Source organism: Durio zibethinus, chromosome 1 (genome assembly GCF_047325235.1).
Source record: "Durio zibethinus cultivar Kanyao isolate XHJ-2024 chromosome 1, ASM4732523v1, whole genome shotgun sequence".
NCBI lineage: Eukaryota > Viridiplantae > Streptophyta > Magnoliopsida > Malvales > Malvaceae > Durio > Durio zibethinus.
The window spans coordinates 28,061,858-28,083,108 of NC_143162.1; the positions used below are offsets into that span (position 1 = coordinate 28,061,858).

Sequence of the window (21,251 nt, forward strand, 5' to 3'; positions counted from 1 at the left end):
GATTTTTGTCAAGATAGCTGGAGAAGGATTACACCCTTTTTCAATTTGTTCAAAAAGATCAACCATTTCTATCTCAAATATGGCCTAAAACCTTGGAGAAAATGACCAACTTGTATATGGCTAGAGTAAATACATTCATTTCCTAATCATCATCTAGATGCTTGACAATGAAATCTTGAAGAATCTCTTATAAGATACCCTTATGCTCTTTTTTTTCTTGAATGTAAGAATCTATGATCTTTTTTCTCACTCTTAGAATCTAGCCCAATTTCCTACGATTCCCTAATTTGTGTTTTTTCACATATATTCTATCTGGACATAGTAGATGCATGCACACTAAAGTCAAGTACTCCTTTATAATTGGCACCAAATAAACCTCATTAAAGATGAAGCAATGGTATGAAGGATCCCAAAATTATACCATCATCCTAATGAGTGAGTTATCAACATCTATTGATAAAAGATATGCAATATGCCCAAACTTCTGACAAAAAACTTCCTGCTTTAAAGGAGTCATGTTGTTCCATATATCTATTAGGTTTTTTAAGTCATTCTACTTGAGGAGCAAGCGAACTTCCTTTGGTAGTGTAGAGATATAACCAGGTGGCAAACAATCTCCTTCTTTTTGCTACTTTTTCTTTGATTCTATCTTTACATCTAAGGGAGAGTCGCATTTGAACAATGTAGATAAGGTGCAAACCTGACGTTCTGTGGAGTCCATGAAAACTTTTGTTGAAATAATTTTGGGGTAAAAACACTATGCAATCTATAAGTGTTTATGAATATGCATAAAAGGAAAAGAAATAAAAGAAAACAAAGAAATTAGTTAGTCACTTCAATAAAACATAGAATAAACACCATATAGCAAGTAAGATAACAACATGACCTTAAATTTTGGATTGACTACTAAGGATGGGAGGATAAGGCTCTATCTATGGTTAGGCTCTTAAGGTTAACTATATGCATTTGGGTCAATTCTAAAAGGTTTCCAAACTATTCCTTCATCATTGTCCATCACAGACTAGTAAGGCACCCTAATCTTCACCTATCATAGGCTACAAGCAGAAATGGTTCAATTTGAGTGAGAGTATTTTACAGGCCTATACGGAGACATGAAATCTTATGAAAGCATAGGTACTTCACTCCCTCCTAAAGGTAGAGCTTAGGTGGAAAGCTTATGTTATACATTTGCAAATGAATGAATAACTAAGCAAATATGAGCAATGAAAAGAAATAAATAAAGAAAGAAACAATGAAAAAAATAAATAAAAAAAGAAAACAATTTTAAATGTATTAAGCAATAATAAGAAATTGTTTACTGACTTAACTCTTGATTTGTCTCCAATAGAGTCACTAAACTGTCATAATGTATAGATCCATGGACCTACTGCTAGACATGAATTAAATGAGTCCCCACCAACTAGGTGTGAATGGTCACCTGAAACAGATTTTGATTTTCGAAACCAAATTTAGGTTTGGGAGTATGGTTATGAGTGAAGAAGGTTATAGCACTCTTATAGTGCCTATCTAAATGATGGTACCAATTTGATCTCAAATTATTCAAGCCTTGATCATATTTGTAATTTATCAAATTGTTTAATATTGAAAATTAGTCTTAAAATTATCCTAATAGTTTGGTAGTAATTTAAAATTAGTATTCATGAAGATTAGTGTTTTACTTTAAAGAGGCTTCATTATCAAATTTATTAATGTATTTTTATTCAAAAAAATTAGTAAAACCTCTCAATAGTTTGGTAGAACTCACTTTGAAACAATCTTCCAATAGTTTAGAGGATAAAAAATTATTATTTATTTTTTTTTATTTTTTTTTAAATCAATTTATGAAACTTCCCAATAGTTTGGTGGATTTCATTTTAAAAATTAAACCTATGAAAATTCTCCAATAGTTTGTGGAATTCATAAATTTATTTTGTAAGGACTTTTATTTGAAAAGATTTTTTTTTTAATCTTCATATTGAAAGGATTTTTTTTGTTTTTATAAATATTTTTTTTGAAAACTTGAAAAAAAAAATTTATTTAGCTTCTTTTATTCTTTAAAAAGGAAAAGATTTTTTATTTTCCTGAAGATATTAAATAAATGTAACAATACCAAAATCCAGTAAAATTATGTAAGAAGATAAAATAGAAACTTAAAAATAATACATAAATAAAATGAAATCGAAAAATAAACTTAAAAAAAAAAAGAGAAACCTTGTTCGAGTTGGGTTCACGCAAGTCGACACACGGGTCCTAACATGGGTTCATGCAGATCCTAAGTCACCCTAAATGACATCGTGCAGAGGTAATATATAAGTCAGCTTCAGTGTTTTTTGCTTAAAAAATCCTAGAGCCTCTATTTCTCTAGCCCAAAAAATCCTCTGCCTTTTCTCTAAAACTTCAAGAATGGTACAGAAAAGTTCAATAAAAAATTGATAAGTCCACCGGTTTCTAGGAAACTTGATGGGAAGTTCAACCAAAAACTGAAAATCTTACCAGTTTCTAGAAAAATTGTAGGAATCCCGTAAAAAAATTCAACTCTTGTTAAAAATTTTGTCAAAAAATTCATAAATTCTTCCAAATCCTAGAAAAACCCAAAAAATCCTCAAACTTTCCCAGAAAGCTCCAAATCTCTCCCGAAACCTTCTAAAACCTTAAACCTAACTCTAAAAGCCTAAATTCAAGCTCGAAACTACAAATTGAACACCAAATCCCAATACCAAAATTCTAGAAATTCCTACTGTCAATTTTTCCATACCTTTTTTCTCTAAAAAATCTCTCTACGTGTCCCCATCACTTGCAGTACTAGTTCAATTTGTAGGCAGCTCTAAAAATGATTTTAGGAAACGAACAAAATCAATCCCAAGCTTGAATCTTAAGATTAAATTCTGTCCAAGTGTAATTTTAAGTCCTCGAATTTCAACACTCACATTGATATGATTTTGCATTAACTTTGAACAAACTAGTGAGATTCTAATTCCAAATTTCCTTGTTCACGTGCGGATTGGAGCCAAAAGGAAAGAAGAAAAAAAAAATTAAAAAAAAATAATAATAATAATATAATAATAATGTAATAATAATAATAATAATGATACTAATAATAATTTACAATAGTATACCATAATATTATGTTATAATATATACTATGATAATAACAAAAATACTAATAACAAAAGAAATTGATCTAATTGGGCTCGAACACAAATGAGTGTCTACACATATAAGTAATGAAGTTTATCCTATTTCAAAAAAAAAAATGAAGAAAAAGGATCACATGTTATTAGAAACAAATGCCCACTCTGTTAGAAAAAAGGTTTCATTGACAAAATTTTAAAGATGACTCATACTATATGGTAAAATGATCCATATGCCTAGATAATTTTATAGTTGAGGTTTAAATAATTATTTTTTATTAAGCAACAAAAAATTCCTAAGATTTGCTCAATACATTTCCTTTCAAGTCGGTTCAAACAAATTTATTATGCTAAACTTAACAAATCACTACAGGGGATTAGCTTTTTAGTGACTTTTTTTTTCATGTTTAGCAGCATTTATAAACATTACTAAAAGATTAGCGACGTTTGCCAAAAATGCTACTAAGAGTGCTACCTATATCTGTGTCAAAAAAAATAACGACGTTTATAGTAAAAAAATATCACTAAATTTAGCGGCATTGATAGTGGAAAACACCGCTACATTTTGGCATCATTAAATAAAAAAATTAAAGAAATAAAAGCAAACTTAAATTCATAAACTAAATATTATAAATACATAATTTGTTCCAATATGGATGGAATGCAAAGTTTAATACATGCAATAACATTCAATTTATTTTAGTACATTAACAAAAAAATCTAAAATGTATGGAATTGATGATTGTATAGATTTGAAACACTACCATTTGATACACAACGAATCCTTTCAAGCAAGATTAAGTCGATTCATCAAACACCATAATTTAAAAAAACAAATGCCAAGATGAGATGAAAAAAAAAAACCATAATAAACTATTTCAAAATGGTTTCCAAAAGATATCTTCAATGAATCAATAAATTCATGTTAACAAGTAACAATTTTTAAGTAGTTTAAAAAATATTATGTTAAAAAAAAAACTAAACCTAAAATTTCATTTATGTTTGTAACTAAATTCAACGTTCAATTTCAAGTTTTTTAGAGAAAAACCCTGTTTCTTTCACTTTCTGTTCTATCTTGAAATTTTCTCACCTACTAAACAAAACCAAACTCAAAACTACAATAATGAAATAAATTGGTAAAAAAAAAAGAAAAAGAATGGCCAAACACTGAAAATTACCAATGTGGAAATGAAACTTACCAATAAAGCTTGAACGGCGACAGGAATTAAACAAATTAGATAGGAAGTTTAGAGATTTAACCTAATAATTCAAACAGGAAGTTTAGGGATTTGACCCAAAATGCAAGAAAGCAAACTTGAAATTTGCAAAAACGAAAGGAAAGAAGATGAAAATTGATTACAAAATGACTAAAACTTAGGTAGAAAATGAGAAGAAAGTGACTCAAAATGAGCAGAAATAAAAAAAAAATGAATAAGGGAAAGAAAAGCATAAAGGAAATCTCACGGGTTTAAAATTTAAAGGAAATTTAGCAGTGGGAATGTGTGATTATTGAAGGCGTTTTTGGCTAAAATTACCTTCAATAATCCTCTTCAATTTTTTTGGGATTATTCAAGGCATTTTCAGTCAGAAAACACTTTGAATAATCTTTTTATAAAAAATTGAATGAGGTTATTCAAAATGTTTTTGGCCAAAAATATCTTCAATAATCCCTTCTATTTTTTTTTTTTTGGATTATTCAAGGTGTTTCTAGCCAAAAATGCCTTGAATAATCCTTTTTCATTTTTTTGGGGATTATTCAAGGTGTTTTTTATCAATTAAAAGTCAAAATATATAGCAATATTTAGGTTAACAAATGCCATAAAAAAATATTTTTATTACAACATTTTCTTAAAAACTTCCTAAACATAAAGGTAGAATTCAAAGATAATCCTTATCGTTTAAGATTTATTACAACATTTTCTTAAAAATAAAATTAATATTCGTTAAAAATTATAATTATTAGCAACTCTCCAATATTTATGCAAAACACTAAAAACTATATTCTTTGAAATATTATTTTAAATTTATTTATTTATTTATTTTTGACATTAAAAATTTTTAAACAATAATTAAATAACTAAATAGCTAACCATAAACATCAATAATTAAAACAGACATAAATATAAGTAATAAATGCAAATATGAATATAAATGTGTCATAAATGACGATAAGATGCGAATTTTAGATCGAGTTCTTAAATATAAAAAGACCACCGGGACTCTTCAACCTCTAGACAAAGCTTGAGGTCAATTTTTTTATATTTAAGATCTCATTTTTTTATTTCTTATTTAATTTTATTATTTTAAATTATGAAATTATATGAAAATTCGTAAGAAAATAAAATTTCCTAAATACCTCATCATTTAGATGGCATTCGGAAACAAATTATTTTACAAAAAATTTTCATATAAATCCTTGAATTTTTAGATAACTTTGGGGTTTGGAGTAGATTTAGGTTTTGAATTTTATTTTGGGTTTTGGATTTCACCTAAGGTTTAGAATTTCATTTAGGGTCACGTTGAGGGTTTCAAATATCATTTAAGATTAAGAATTTTAAGATTTTATTTAAGGTTTTAATTTTAAGGTTTTATTTTAGGGTTTCATTTAGTATTTTAGTTTTAGGACTTTAAAAGTTTATGAACTTTTCTAAAAATCTTTAAGATCTAAGCAGATTTTCAAAATAAGCTCGTTTTTTATAATTTCTCTAAAAAAATAAATCTTTATTTTTTCATATATATTTTCTTTTATTAAAATTTTATTATTATTATTATTATCATTATTTATTAATATTTATTATTTTATTTTTATTAATTAATAATTCCCCAACATTTTAGATGAAATTATTATTATTATTATTTTTAAACATGATTTTTAATTCCCTGTAACATCTAGACATGGATTTTTAAAAAAAATTTCTTGTTTATTAATTTTTTATTATATTTTAAAAGATTTAAAAAAAAAAGAAAAAATGCAAATAATATCTAAAATGCTTAAATGTAATCAATGATAACATAAGCATATCAATTAGTAACATAATACATATGTAAAACCATTAAACAACCAAAATTAAGTATAAGTTAAAATAATCATATATTGGTAACGACAATTATTAATAAATAGTAACAATAATAATGTAGAAAAGCTATTTATTCCTATGATCTAAGTTTTTACTATTATTTGCATTATTTGGTTTTTTATGTTTATTATTATTATTATTTAAAAAAACCCAAAAAGAAGTATGCGGACCAGGTGAGGAGGTGTTAACCTCATGCAAACCAATGCAACATTTTCCCTGTTAGGAACTCTTTATTCTCTGTTTTATTTCTTCTTCTTTTGGAAATAGAGGCCTAGATTTAACTACAAGAGAAATTAGAATAAAAAACTAGGAATAACAAGACCAAAATTGAAACTTGAACATGAAAATTGAAAACCTTGCGCCACACCTCCAACAATAGCTAAAAAAGAAAGTTTTCACAGCTGGTATTGAATGTAAAACAAATTGGCCACTTAGAGCTACCATGCAAGGAAAGCAAAAAAAAAAAAAAACAAGTACTTTCCTTAGAAAATCTTCATTACTTTTGGTCTTAAAAAAAATCTCTTCTTATTCTTCTTTTCCTTCGTACAGGAGGAAGGCATTTCGTACTCTTCCTTTAGTCTCCATTCCAAGTTTTGTTATTTTTATTTGATTATTATTTTTACACATTTTTTTTGAAAGAGAAAGCTAATAAGACTGTAAACATTCAGCAACTAACAACAAGAAAAACATGAAGAACATGAAACAGTATGCACAAGACAAGACAAGAAAAGAATCACTTAAGTTGGTCCAAAAAATAGAAAATTGGTTTACGTGTCTACTATCAAAGGCAGTTTGTTACTCAATCCTATAAGCCTTTTTTTGCTTCTGATTTTTCTTTTCTGCTATCTTTTTTTTTGCTTGTTTCTGGTTTTTTCAATCCTTTTTTGCTGCTACTGGTTCACACTTGTTGTTGCCATTGTCAAAAATTTTTTTTCTTTTCATTCTTTCTTCTCCTTTCTTTTTCTTGTTTTGTTTTTTTGGTCTGGTCTGTCTTGCCAACATTTTTTTTTGTTTGTTTTTCTCTCTTCTTCCTGCTACTGCTGTCTTTCTTGGTTCATGTCTATTTCACTTAATTTTTTGCTGAGTGCCTTTTTCTAGTACACAACAAAAATGAATTTTTTATATGAAATTTAATTATGATTTCCTTAATTTTTTTAGAAATAAAATTATTAAAAATATTTATTTAAAAATGCTATGAAAATCTCTAAATTAAAGAAATACCTCAAAAATTCTTTGACATAAAGGTAGAATTTAAAAATAATCCTCTCTGTCTAAGATATATCACTATATTTCCTTAAAAATAAAAAAAAAATTTAAAAATGATAATTACTGATGACTCTCCAACATTTAAGCAGAGTATCAAAAATTATATTCTTCGAAATATTATTTTAAATTTATTTATTTATTTCATTTTTTAAACAATAATTAAATAGCTAACCATAAACATCAATAATTAAATCAAACATATATATATATAAGCAATAAATGCAAATATTAATATAAATGTTTGTCCTAGATGACGATAAGATGAGAATTTGGAATGGATTCTTAAATATAAAAAGACCACTGGACTTCCAACTTTTAAGTAAAATTTAAGGGTGACTTTTTTATATTTAAGATCCTATTTTTTTGTTTAATTTTATTATTTTAAATTATGAATTATACAAAAAATTTTAATAAAATAAAATTTCATAAATACTTCATTATCTAGACAGTATTCAGGAACAAATTATTTCATAAAAAGTTTTCACATAAATCCTTAAATTTTGAGATAATTTTAGGGTTTTTAGTGGATTTAGGTTTTAGACTTCATTTTAGGTTTTGGGTTTCATCTAAGGTTTAGGATTTTATTAAAGGTTTTATTTTTATGGTTTCATTTAAGGTCATATTGAGGGTTTCAAATATCATTTAAGATTTAAGATTTTAAGGTTTTAGGGTTTTAATTTTAGGGTTTTATTTTAAGGTTTCATTTAAGAGTTTAGTTTTAGGACTTAAAAAATTTACGAATTGCTCTAAAAATCTCTAACATTTAAGTATATTTTTAAAATAAGCTCATTTTTCACCATTTCTCTAGAAAATGAATTTTTAGATTTTCATTTATATTTTCTTTTATTAAAATTTTATTATTATTTATTAATCTTTTATTATTTTATTTTTATTATTTAATAATTTCTCAACATTTAGGCGAAATTATTATTATTATTATTTTAAACATAATTTTTAATTCCCTCTAACATCTAAATAGGGATTTCCAAAATCTTTTTTTATTATTTTTTATTATTATATTTAAAAAAAATTTTCAAAAAAAAAAAAAAAAATGCAAATAATATCTAAAATGCTTGAATATAATCAATGATAAGATAAGCATGTCAGTTAGTAACATAATACATGAATAAAACCATTAAACAACCAAAATTAAGTATAAGTTAAAGTAATCATATATTGGTAACAACAATTATTAATAAATAATAACAATAATAATGTAAAAAAGCTATTTATTCCTATGATCTAAGTTTTTACTATTATTTGCATTATTTGGATCTTTATGTTTATTATATATTATTATTATTTAAAAAAATACAAAAAAAAAAAATATGCAGACCACGTAAGGAGGTGTTAAACCTCATGCAAACCCATGCTATTCTCTGTTTTATTTCTTCTTCTTTTGGAAATAGAGGTCTAGATTTAAACTACAAGAGAAATTAGAATAAAAAACTAGGAATAACAAAACCAAAATTGAAGCTTGAACATGAAAACTGAAAACGGCCACACCTCCAACAATAGCGAAGGAAGAAAGTTTTCACAACTGGTATTGGACGTCAAACAAATTTGCCACTTAGAGCTACCATGCGAGGAAAGTAGAAAAAAATGAAAAAAAAAAAAAGTACTTCCCTTAGAAATCTTCATGACTTTTGGTCCTAAAAAAACCTCTTCTTATTCTTCTTTTCCTTTTTACAGGAGGCATTTCGTACTCTTCCTTTAGTCTCCATTCCAGTTTTTATTATTTTTACTTTTTTTTTTCTGAAAGAGAAAGCTAATAAGATTACAAACATACAGCAACTAACACCAAGAAAAACATGAAGAACATGAAACGGTATGCACAAGACAAGAAAAGAATCACTTAAGTTGGTCCAAAAAATAGAAAACTCGTTTACCTGTCTACTACCAAAGGCAGTTTGTTACTCAAACCTATAGACCTTTCTTTGCTTCTGATTTTTCTTTTCTGCTATCTTTTTTCTGCTTGTTTCTGGTTTTTCCGCTCTTATTTTCTGCTACTAGTTCACGCTTGCTGCTGCCATTGTCAAAATTTATTTTGCTTTTCGTTCTTTCCTCTCCTTTCTTTTTCTTATTTTGTTTTTCCGGTCTGGTCGGTCTTGCTAACATTTCCTTTTTTTTTGTTTGTTTCTCTCTCTTCTTCCTGCTACTGCCGTCCTTTTTGGTTCCTGCCTGTTTCACTTTTTTGCTAAACGCCTTTCGCTGGTGCGCACCCAGCTTGGCTCCTATCTCTTCTCTTTTCCTGCAGTTTTCACCATTCTCTTCTTTCTATTTTCCTTTCGCGTTTTTTTACTGCTGCCTGCCCCTCTCGTTTCCTACTTCCTTTTCTTCTGCTCATGTCTGTTTGTTTTCTTTGCTACTGCCCCTCGCGGGCTTTAGTTCTTTTTCTTGCTTTTTCGCTCTTCTCTGCTCATGTCTGTTTCCTTGTTTCACTGCTGTTTTTTATTTTTTTTTCTTTGCGTTTTCTGCTACCAGTGTTTCCTCCTCTTGTTTCACGTCCTTTCTTCTTTCTGCTGCCAGCGTTTCTGTTTCTTCTTCTTTTTTTGCTTCAGTTTTTTTTTCCTTCCTTTCTGCCGCATGCTTCCTTTCTCCCTTTGGTGCCCGAAAATTCTCCCTTTTCTCCTTTTTTCTGGTCCTCCCTTTTTCTTTTTTTTTTTTTTTGCCTTTGCTGCCCACGTTCCTGCTTGCTTTTTCCCTTCTTCTCCTTATTTTTCTGCTCCCCGTTTCAGCAATTGGCAGCCTCCCCACCATTGCCTTCCCCTTTCGTTTCCAGTTTTTTACTTGGCTGCCAGGTTTTCTTGCCACCACGCTGCCAGTTTTCTGCTTGTGCTCCTCCACATTCATGCAGTTTTTTCATCAACCTCTTCTTCACGTGAGCTGCAGTTTCCTTTTTATGTAGTTTTCTTGAACAATTTGTTTTTTTTTTTTTTTGGTCTTCCTCTTCCATGCATGGCTTCTTTATGCGTGAGCTTTAGGCCAAATGGGGGAGACGCCCCTCCACCACGCTAGGCCCCACGGGCCTCTTTTCCAAGCAAAATTTTTAAGGCCGAATGGGCTTCCCTTTAGCCATGGCTTGAGCCTTCAACAAAGAGTCATGTTTTTGAGCTTTGATCCATGGCCACTCTTGGGCTTTGCTTTGTTTTTGTCTAATTCCTCGCATTTCATTTTATTTTACTTAGGCTCTCGTTTATTTTGAATTTAGCTTTTTCTTTTATTTATTTATTGTTATTATTATTTTATTATTATATTTATTTGATTTGTTTTGTTTTATTTGATTTTTTTTTATTTAATGATCAATAATGAATCATTAATAATCTTTAAAGATTAATATTTTATTAAGCCTTTTATTAAATTGTTTTGAGCTTTCATTTGAGTTTAATCAATTTCGAAATTTTTGAACATTTGAAAATAAAACATACAATAAATCCAAAAAATTATGATCAGACCCAATTATAAAACTGAACCCAAATTCAAATAATAAAATATTTCAAATAAAATTAAATATCTACCGTACCATATATCTAAGCATTGTCCAAAAGAAACCATATTGAAATACCTTTTGATAACTCTAATAGCAACAAGCAGTTGCAAATATTATTGAGCACTTTTATTCCTGGGTGCCACAGCTTTAGCTTGGATATGATGTCTCTTGCCATTGGCCAAACCACTGTCCCTAACACTGCCTTCAACAGTATTATCGTGAGCTTCAGAAAATTAGAAGGAAGAAAACCAGGAAAATAGAAAAGGTATCCAGCCATAAATGCAGAAACTTAAAAGAGTCTTTACGATTTCACCACTCCCCAAGACCACATCACGAACACTCTAGGGAAAGTTTAAATGATGTTTAAATGCTTCTCTCTCTCATAATCTTTCACAGTTTGGACCTCCTCGGGATCTGGCTGTGTTCCTAGAGAAGCAAAGTCCGTCATAACAGCTACATTATGAACACATCTTTCTCCACGCTTGTAAGGTACCGCAGGGAAGACATATAGATGCACGTCAGCAGCAACACCCATCTATTTTGCAAACAATACTTTAGAAACCTCCCACATGAGTATAGATTTACACTTTAAAAATATATTATAATTTTGGCAAAAGAAACAGTAAGATTTTTGTTCCAAATGAGAAAATTACTACACATTGTCAAGAAAAACTTACAACATAACTCATCTACAGTACATAAACTTTTATCAGAAACACCCTGCCTTGAGTATGTATCTAATGCTAAAGGTACCATGATAGTACATGCATTTCCAACCTACGTTACTTAGAATCAGGAGTGAGTGTCAGACATGGGTATCCAACAAGAGTCTCTTCAACTATTTCTAGGCTCGCTTACATTTGGAAAGTTAAGAGACCCTACCACCATCCCTACTTTGATGTGTTAGATATGTGAGTAACAGTTTTAGCAGAGGTTTCAATTGTGAGAACTTACGCAAAAATGCCGAAGGTAAGACTGGTTAAAAAATACCCAACCAGAACTCAAGAATGAATGGAATAACATATTGTCTTGCATAGACCAACAACAGCAAACCTTTCAACACCTTCAAACATCGGTGCTTACTTAGTACATTTTCAGAAACAACAATCTCTTGCTAAAAAAAGGAAAGAAAGAAAGAATTTTCTAAAATCTTGCAGCCAACTTATCAATACAGATATATTGTTTAATAACATACCTCAATACAGATAATGTAGTCTTGGATACATACTGAGCCAACGACCCCTTAAAAGCTCCCATAGAAAAAAGAAATGCAACGGCAACACCTTGCCACCAAGTCAGGAATTAATTGACTTAAATGTCAAAAACTTGGCCAATGGTCTAATTGGTTCCAGCTTCTCTTTAGTAACAGCATAGAACTGTACAAGACAATATGGGGCCCAAGTCTGACTGAAATTAAGAACTACAGTCAAGTACAGGTAGCTGCCAGAGAATCAGAGTGCTTAAGGTTAGACTGAGATGATAGATAACAAAAAAACTACTAAAATTACATGCAGTTAAAATCCATAGCCACCCATGATACGTATATATGTGTAATAAAGTTTTCAGATTCTTAAAATGTGGAACCATCTGTCTCTCCCGTATCTCCATTCAAACTTTCCTTCTTCATAAAGTCCACGGGATTCCAAAATCATTGCCAGTAATGCGTAGATCATTTTCAGTATCATCTGAAAGACAGATACTTTGATAAGCATCAGAAGGCTGTAAAATTTCAAAGAGAAGTAGATGATCCAATGAAAGTTTCTTAGAAATATAAATACATACATACTGAACAATTCCAATCTTTACAGCATGATAGAACTTGGGACCAAGATACCAATCCTTCAGGAAGCAATTTAATGAAAAAGGATGTTCTACAACTCCATATGAATATGCATCTTCTAAAAGAGGGGTGCTGGTAGTGATTACTATCTGACTTTCCATGAATTCAATTGTACGTGCCACCCCACCTACAGACATCATTTTTTCAGGTCAAATCAAAATTAGGGGAAAAAAGAAACATAAACAGTAGTGCATATTTTTGTTAGCTGAAAACAGTATTAGTAGGACAAGTAAATGGAAGCAAAGGATGGATGTAACATGCAAGAAACTTGTCCCCATCAGGACACCCCAATGGTTATCACTAAGACTCCAAGTAGGAGGTTAACAACACTTATTTATGACTCCATCATGAAAAGCCATGGAATAGGAATCCAAGCAGTCTATTGTAGCTTGTCACTATTTGTCTCTAAGCACACATCTGGGCTTCATAAATTACAAAAAAAGTTTTCTAAATAAGAGCACAATTATTCAGGCATAAGAATTCTTTATCATGGATCTCTAGCAAGTAGATTACTTATAAAATGAAACTACCAAGCTACCTATTTTCAACTAATTTGTATTTAGAATAGGAAATTTTCTAGGCAATAGATTTCCTTTGATGATGCAGCTATGAAATGACAAACTAGATGACTATAGCACTAAGGGCAAGTTAAGCATCATTGTCTTGGTTGGAAAAAGTTTGGGTAGGGAGAAGTGCATTTAAAAAGTGTGGTTAGAAATTTTAAATGTTTGGTATTGTGGGAAAACACTTAGTTACAGCTTATTGTAATTTGTGTAGTTGATTGTAATCTGTATATATTTGTATCCCTAAAATTAATAATTTGTATCTCTAGAATTAAGGATAGAATATTATAATAGAAAATCCTTTAATTATAGGGATCAGATTTAGGAAGATTTAGTTTCCTAATTTACTCTCTAGTTAGCTGTATATAAACCTATGGCGTTTGTATAATTCAACAGAACTCAGTTTGTTTCCACAAAGTTTTTCCACACTCAGTTTTTCCATAGTTTTTTCACATGGTATCAGGGCTTTAGGCTTTTCTTGGTAAGAAAAGTTTTTCAGCCTTTGTTGCTGAATTCTATTTTAAGCCTTCATAGCCAAATTCCATTGTCTTTCATAATCTTATTTTTCCTTTTGGCTTTTATTGCGTAGAATCGTCTCTCGTTAAATCTTTACTATTAAGACTCATTTTAGTCTTGAGAAAGATAACTATGTCAAAAATAGCAGAATATGCTGCTACTACCCGATTTGAAGAAGTGACAACTGGTCAAACCATAGGAGAACTACAAAATATCCAAGTGGCATACAAATTGAATGGAAAGAACTACTTGAAGTGGTCTCAATTGGTTCAAACCTTTCTAAAAGGGAAAGAAATATTGAGCCATCTTCTTGGTATTGGCCCTAAGATAGGAGATCCAAAATTTAAGGCTTGGGATAAAAAGGATTCTATGATTATGTCATGGATGGCAAATTCTATGACACCAAATATTAGTAACACTTGCATGTTTTTATCCATGGCCAAAAACATTTAGGAAGGAATTCGACAAACCTACTCCAAAGTTAGAGATGCTGCTCAAGTCTATGAGATAAAGATCGAGATTACAGTTCTCAAACAAGGGAATAAGTCAATCACAAAATATGTTATTCTCCTAAAAAATCTTTGGCAAGAGATGGACCACTATCGGTGCATAAAAATAAAGTGCAGTGAAGATGCAACAACTTTGAAGAAATTTATTGAAAAAGATCGAGTTTATGATTTTCTTATCGAACTTAATGTTGAGTTTGATTAAGTCAGAGTCCAAATTTTGGAAAAAAGGATCTGCCTTCTTTAAATGAGGTGATCTCCATGGTTAGAGTAGAAGAGAGTAGAAGAGGAGTAATGCTTGGCAGTCTACATGTAGAAGGATATGCTATGGTGTCTAATGGTGGGAAGAGCCACAACTTAGACCAATTACCAGTCAGTGAGAAAGGGAAAAATGATTTGGCTAAAACCTCAAATTGTGACAATCTTTGGTGCATCTATTGTAAAAAGCCAAGGCACACCAGAGATCATTGTTGGAAACTAAATGGAAAACCTTCAACTTCAAGTAAAGAATAGGGTTATAAATGAGGACAACCAAGAAATCAAGGAAAAGCTCACATGACTGCAATAGAGTCAAATCGAGAGAAGTCTTGAGAACAAGGAGAGTTGGACAAGAAGAGATTGAGAAACTGAGAAGCCTAATAGGAACTCTTGAAAAGACTATTAGTGTATGTTCTTTGGCACACTCGTGTAAAGTATCTAGTTCAAGTAAAGTCTCTAATTCTCATGGAATTTATGTCTCGGATAAGTCTATTAAGAGTTCTTTTGTCATTGACTTAGGAGCTACAAACCACATGACACATTTTTCATAAAAGTTTAGTACATATACCCTATGTCCTGATAATAAAAAAATTATTATTGTAAATGGTTCACTTACTACAGTAGCAGGATTAAGAGATGCTCAAATTAATCCTTCATTTGTTTTTAAAGATGTTTTTCATGTTTCTAGATTGTCTACTAATATGATATCTATACAAAGACTTACTAGAGACATGAACTACAATGTGACTTTTTATCCCTCCTATTATGAATTTCAAGATTAAGGATCGAGAAAGAGGATTAGACTTGCTAAGAAAAATGATAGACTATATTATCTTGAGACATCCAACAACGTAAGTAATATCAAGAATAGTTTACCTTTGTCATTTCTTTCTAAAAAATCTCTCAATAAAAATAAAATCTAGCTTTATCATTTTCGTCTTGGACATCATTCTTTTGAAACTTTGAGAAGCATATTTCCTTCTTTGCTTAAAGGATTAAATGTAAAAAATTTTCATTGTGATGTTTGTGAACTTACAAAACATAGACGTATGTATTTTTCAATTAGTAATAAAATGAGTTCTACTCTTTTTTACTTGATTCATAGTGACATTTGGGGTCCCTCTACAATTCCTAATATTTTTGCTATAAAATGGTTTATTTCATTCATAGATGATTGTACCAGAGTCTCTTAGATTTTTTTTACTTAAATCCAAATCAGATGTGAATAGTATATTTTTAAGCTTCCAAATCATGATCTAAAATCAATTTGAAGTGAAAATTAAGAGATTTAGGTCTAATAATGCAGGAAACTATTTCAGCCAGAGTCTATCTACATATTTTCAAAAAAAAAATTATCCATAAGTCATTTAGTGTTAATACTCCATAGTAGAATAGAGTGACAGAAAGAAAAAATAGCTATTTATTAGCTATAACCTAAGCCTTCCTTTTTCAAGCAAATGTACCCAAATCCTATTGGGAAAAGTTGTTCTCACTGCCACACACATTATAAATAGGTTACCTTCGAAGGTTTTATGATTTAAAACTCCTATGAAACTACTCTCACAATTCTATCCCAAATTTAATACCACAAACAACCTCACACCTAGGATATTTGGTTGTACATCATTTGTTCATGGTCATAGTCATAATAGGGAGAAGTTAGATCCAAGAGCAATTAAGTGTATCTTTGTAGGGTATTCATCAACTCAGAAAAGATGTTATCATCCTCCAACCAAAAAATTTTGTGTCCACAGATGTCACTTTTGAATAAAGTAAACTATTTTTTACTCAACCTTATCTTCAGAAAGGGACATCATTTATGAAAGATAAGGATAAAGACTTCTTTTTGCTTGACTTGTCCTCCTCCAAAATAGTTTCACCTATTAATTCTTTTGAGTCTAAATCCATTTTTTTAAGTCAAAGTCAAACACTGAATCTAAGTTTGAACCAATTCCAAACACAGAAACTATGACTAAGGATAATTCTACTTTTGATTCTATAAAGGAATTACAAGTATACTCAAGAAGAAAAGTTCCAACCCATGAACCAGTGGAAGTCTAAGAACTTGATCCTAACTCTGAAAATGAGGTAACTACAATCTTTGAATATTTCTCAAAATGAGCATAAATCTCCTAAAACTAGTGATTATGATCTGCCTATTGCCATTAGAAAAAGAACCAGAAAATGTACTAAACATCTACTATGCCCAATCTCTAATTTTGTGTCATTTAAAAAATTCTCACTATCCCACAAAAATTTTCTTATGAGCTTAAACATTATTTCTATTCCATCTACATTATACGATACATTATCCAATGAGAAATCAAGGTAGGCCATGAAAATAGAAATAGGACCTTAAGAAAAAACTAAGACATGGGAACTGATAGAATTACCTACAAGAAAAAATTCAGTTTCGTGTAAATGGGTTTTCACTGTAAAATACAAGGTAAATGGTACTATTGAAAGGTATAAGGCTAGGTTTATGGCTAAGAGTTACACCTAAACTTATGGAGTGAATTCTCAAGAAACTTTTGCTCCAGTTGCCAAGATGAATACAGTTAGGATTTTATTATCTTTGGCTGCAAATTACAATTGGTAGCTTTAACAATTTGATGTAAAGAATACTTTTTTACATGGTGATTTGAAAGAGAAAATATATATGAAAGTTCCACCGAGATTTGGAAGTCATCTATAAGCAAAGTATGCAAATTGAAAAAGGCTTTATATGGCCTTAAACAGTCTCCTAAGGCTTGGTTCGAGTGATTTGCCAAAGTGATGCTAGCAATGGGATATAAGCAGAGTCAAAGGGATCACACACTATTTATCAAGCACTCAAATTCAAGGAAAGTCACAATTCTATTAGTATATGTTGATATAATTGTAACCGAAGATGATGAAAAAGAGAGAGAATCTCTAAAATAGTGTTTGGCAAGAGAATTTGATAAAAAGAGCTAGGAAGATTGAAGTACTTAGAAGAAATTGAAGTAGCTCACTCACGGCATAGTATTTTCATCTTACAACAAAAATATGTGATGGATCTTTTGAGAGAAACTAGGAAGCTCGAATGTAAACCTACAAGTACCCTTATAGATCCTAATCATAAACTTAGAAAAGTTAATGAAGATACTGTGTAGATAGAGAAATGTACCAAAGATTAGTTGGAAGACTCATTTATCTCTTACACATTAGACCTAACATAGCATATGCTATGAGTGTCATAAGTCAATTTATGCATAGTCCTAAAGAAATGCACCTACAAGCTATCTACCGTGTGCTACCCTATTTGAAGGCTAACCTTGGGAAAGTTATCTTGTTCAAAAGAAATTTAAGACTGGTACTAGAGACATATACAGATACTGATTATGCAAATTTGATAACTGATAAAAGATTTACCTCAAGCTATTGTACTTTTTTAGGTGGTAATCTTGTAACTTAGAGAAGTAAAAAACAAAATATGGTGGGAATATCAAATGCTAAAGTAGAGTTTAGAGCAATGGCTTAAGAAACTTATGAACTACTATAGTTAAAGATTATTCTAGAAGAACTGAAAATCAAATGGGATGGACCAATGAGACTCTATTATAATAACAAGTCTACAATAAGCATTGCACACAATCCTATGCAATATGACAGAAAAAATACATTGATGGAGGCTTAATTGTTAGGATCCATACGATAAAAGAAAAAAGTAGGTGAGCATGTCAGTTTTACATATACTATTAAAGTGTTTAGAGATTCAAGTTAAGAGAAGATTTGTTAATGTTTGCCTTAAATCTCTCAATCCCACATCAAAAGTTGAGTGAAGTTATAAAAGTTAAGAGTTCCTATTGAATCCCATATAAGGAGTTTAGTAAAGTTAGAAGGTGTTTCATCTTTATAAATAAGATGCTTTGATTTTAGTTTGGTAATTTAAAATAGTTAGACACCAAAAGAATAACTAAGTGAATAGGCAATTAAAAGAATGTAACTAGGTTTTAAGTTAAGTTTTAAGTAAAGAGTTTTTTCTAGCATTTTTTACTTTAAAAGTCTCACAGCTATAAAGATTTATTTATTAATGGATTAGGTATAGAGTAAGCTAATTTAAGTTGGAGCAAAACAAATATATTTGTATGTTTTTATTTTGGGCTTGTTCTATTATTTGTGTGTGTGGGTGTTGTGAGTATTTGTTTTTTCCTACATAGTGCTAATGGGCAAGAGAGCTACGCTTCTTGCTTCATTATGAAAATTATTGTATTTATATTCATATGGGTGGTATATGTTCTTACAAGTATGTTTTAGCCATCAAATTTGGATTTGAAATGAATGGATCAGTTAGAAATAGATGTTTTCCTCTAAAATTCGAAGTCAACAAGTTAATATTGAAAAGAGTTTAAACATCTAGCTGCAATATTTAGTTGCTGTTAGTGCTTACTCTAAGCAATACTTATTCTGCAACCTTAACCCATAATTTTACCATGGAGGCTAAAAATTTGCATAATAATGAATTTTGTTGTAACTAGTAGATATTCAAACTATATTTCAAATATGGGATCTTTACTCATAGGAAAAGTTAATGCTAATAGTTAAGTCAAGTGTTAGTAGTTTGTAGTTTATAATGATAATTTGCTAAATTTAAAAGCTTGCAATTTCCTATCCTAGATTATGGCATCATTTGGACAAATAAAAAAAGCTTGCTAATATAATTTTACATGATACTATGAACTATTTTTTTAATTATCCATGACATTGAATATCTCATATTCACATAAAAAAATTTATAATTTTTATAGAGATTCACAGAAAATATTTTAAATAAGAAGCAAATCAAAGCATATTATTGATATTAAATTTTCATCAAAAGGAAGAATTGAACTATACATAAAAGAAAATTTGGTCCTCCTGATATTTACAATAAATTCACTCTTACAAGTAAAATAAAATGAGTAAATTATCAATTGTGGCTTCTTCTATAATAGCCCTATTAAAAAATTATTTCATTTGCTTATTTTGAAAGATATGAGAAATAGATATATGTTCTCAAAGGCTATAAGAATTTCCTCTCTTTTCTAAGCTCCAGCAATAACCATAACCATAATTTTGGATTGTTTCATCTAATAAATCAATCCTGGAAACAACTTTGGCTCATATATTGAAACCTAGCTATAAGAATTCACAAGCCATGTAGACTTAAAGGGTATTTAAAATCATAAGAGGCAACCATGTTTTATATCTTGAATTCCTTAAACTTAACATCAAAACCAAGTTTTTGAATGATTCGAGCAAGGGAAGCCAGGAACAGTTGCTTCCTAGTCTAGGCTCTAATGCAAAATATCTTTCCAAAAGAGAATATGAAAGTAGCAATTTTGGTTGCCCTTATACTCATCATCACGGCATCAAATATTTTTGGGTTGTATTCAGTATTTTGAGCATGAAGAGCAATGGCTTTGAAGTCTAACTTGTAACCTAAGTTCACAGTCGGTACCATAGTCTCAATGGTAGTTTTTGTGCCAAACTATCCTAAAAAGGTAAAACCCTGAAAACATAAAAGAGAGAAAAAAAGTAGTTAACAACAAAGATTGAGGGTGATCTTCCATTTGTGCTCCGATACCCAAGTTAGAGATCAATCTAAAAATGAAAAAAAAATAATTAAATAAAAGGCTTAAAGCTAAAAGGTTCAAGATTACTTACAAATACCTAGATAGTGCTATTTATACTTGTGTGATGAGGGATTTTAGGCCTAGGCTATCTAAGGTCAGCCTTAAGGACTAGAACTAACCTTGATGAAGTGGCCAAGCTGACATGGACCTCGAAATTCAGGTCTGCTTAACATGTCAGTTTAGCCAAAATAATTAAAATACCTTTAATTGTCAGTTGATTTATACTAATGAAAAAAAAGATTATTTAGCCCTTTCAACACTAAAATGCCCCTAACATTCTCTCATTCCATCGAACAATCTGACATTTTAGACTGACGAAGATAAAATTGGTCGATCTATCACTATTTAAGTCACATTGTTGATGAGCATGGGTTTCATTTGGAGCTTTTGTTTGACCATTGGTCCAACCTTAACTTGCCAAGGTAATAAAGGAAAAATGTTTTACGTAAGGTGAGGTGAACAATGTTTGTTGATATAAGGAGATTAGCATCATGTTTATATCCCTTAAACTATGATTGACATCCTATTATGTTGATAGCTAATGTGGTACTTATGCATTTTTTGTTGTGGATTATATGAAGTCCGAGGTGGCATAAGTGTAAGGTTAACATTATACTAGTAGGTTTTTTAAGGTTAATTTTATGTAATAGGTGGGCTTACGTACCCCTTATACAGATTCATTCGAATATAAATTGATTAAAGAGAGAAAATTCGATGATTCTTTGAAGTAAAGCTAAGAATGTAAAGGGTCATATTCGATAACCGTTATGGTGACAAAGTTTAATCTTGAGCATTTATTAGATCTAGAACTTGGCTATATAAAGGACCCTTTGAGGTCCCATTTTCTTACTACCTAGATATCTAAATTCTTAAGTTAACCAAATTTAACCGACCTTCAAATTTTCTAACATTCTTTTGTCCGACCTTTTTTTTTTTAAATTTTTAGCATATTTTTTTCCCTTTCATTA

General features: G+C 30.0%; 1 pseudogene; it reads right to left on the reverse strand.

Annotated features, from left to right (window-relative positions):
- Positions 1-10,914: 10,914 nt before the first annotated feature.
- Positions 10,915-13,126, reverse strand: LOC111311199 (protein LAZ1 homolog 1-like; annotated as a pseudogene).
- Positions 13,127-21,251: the final 8,125 nt, after the last annotated feature.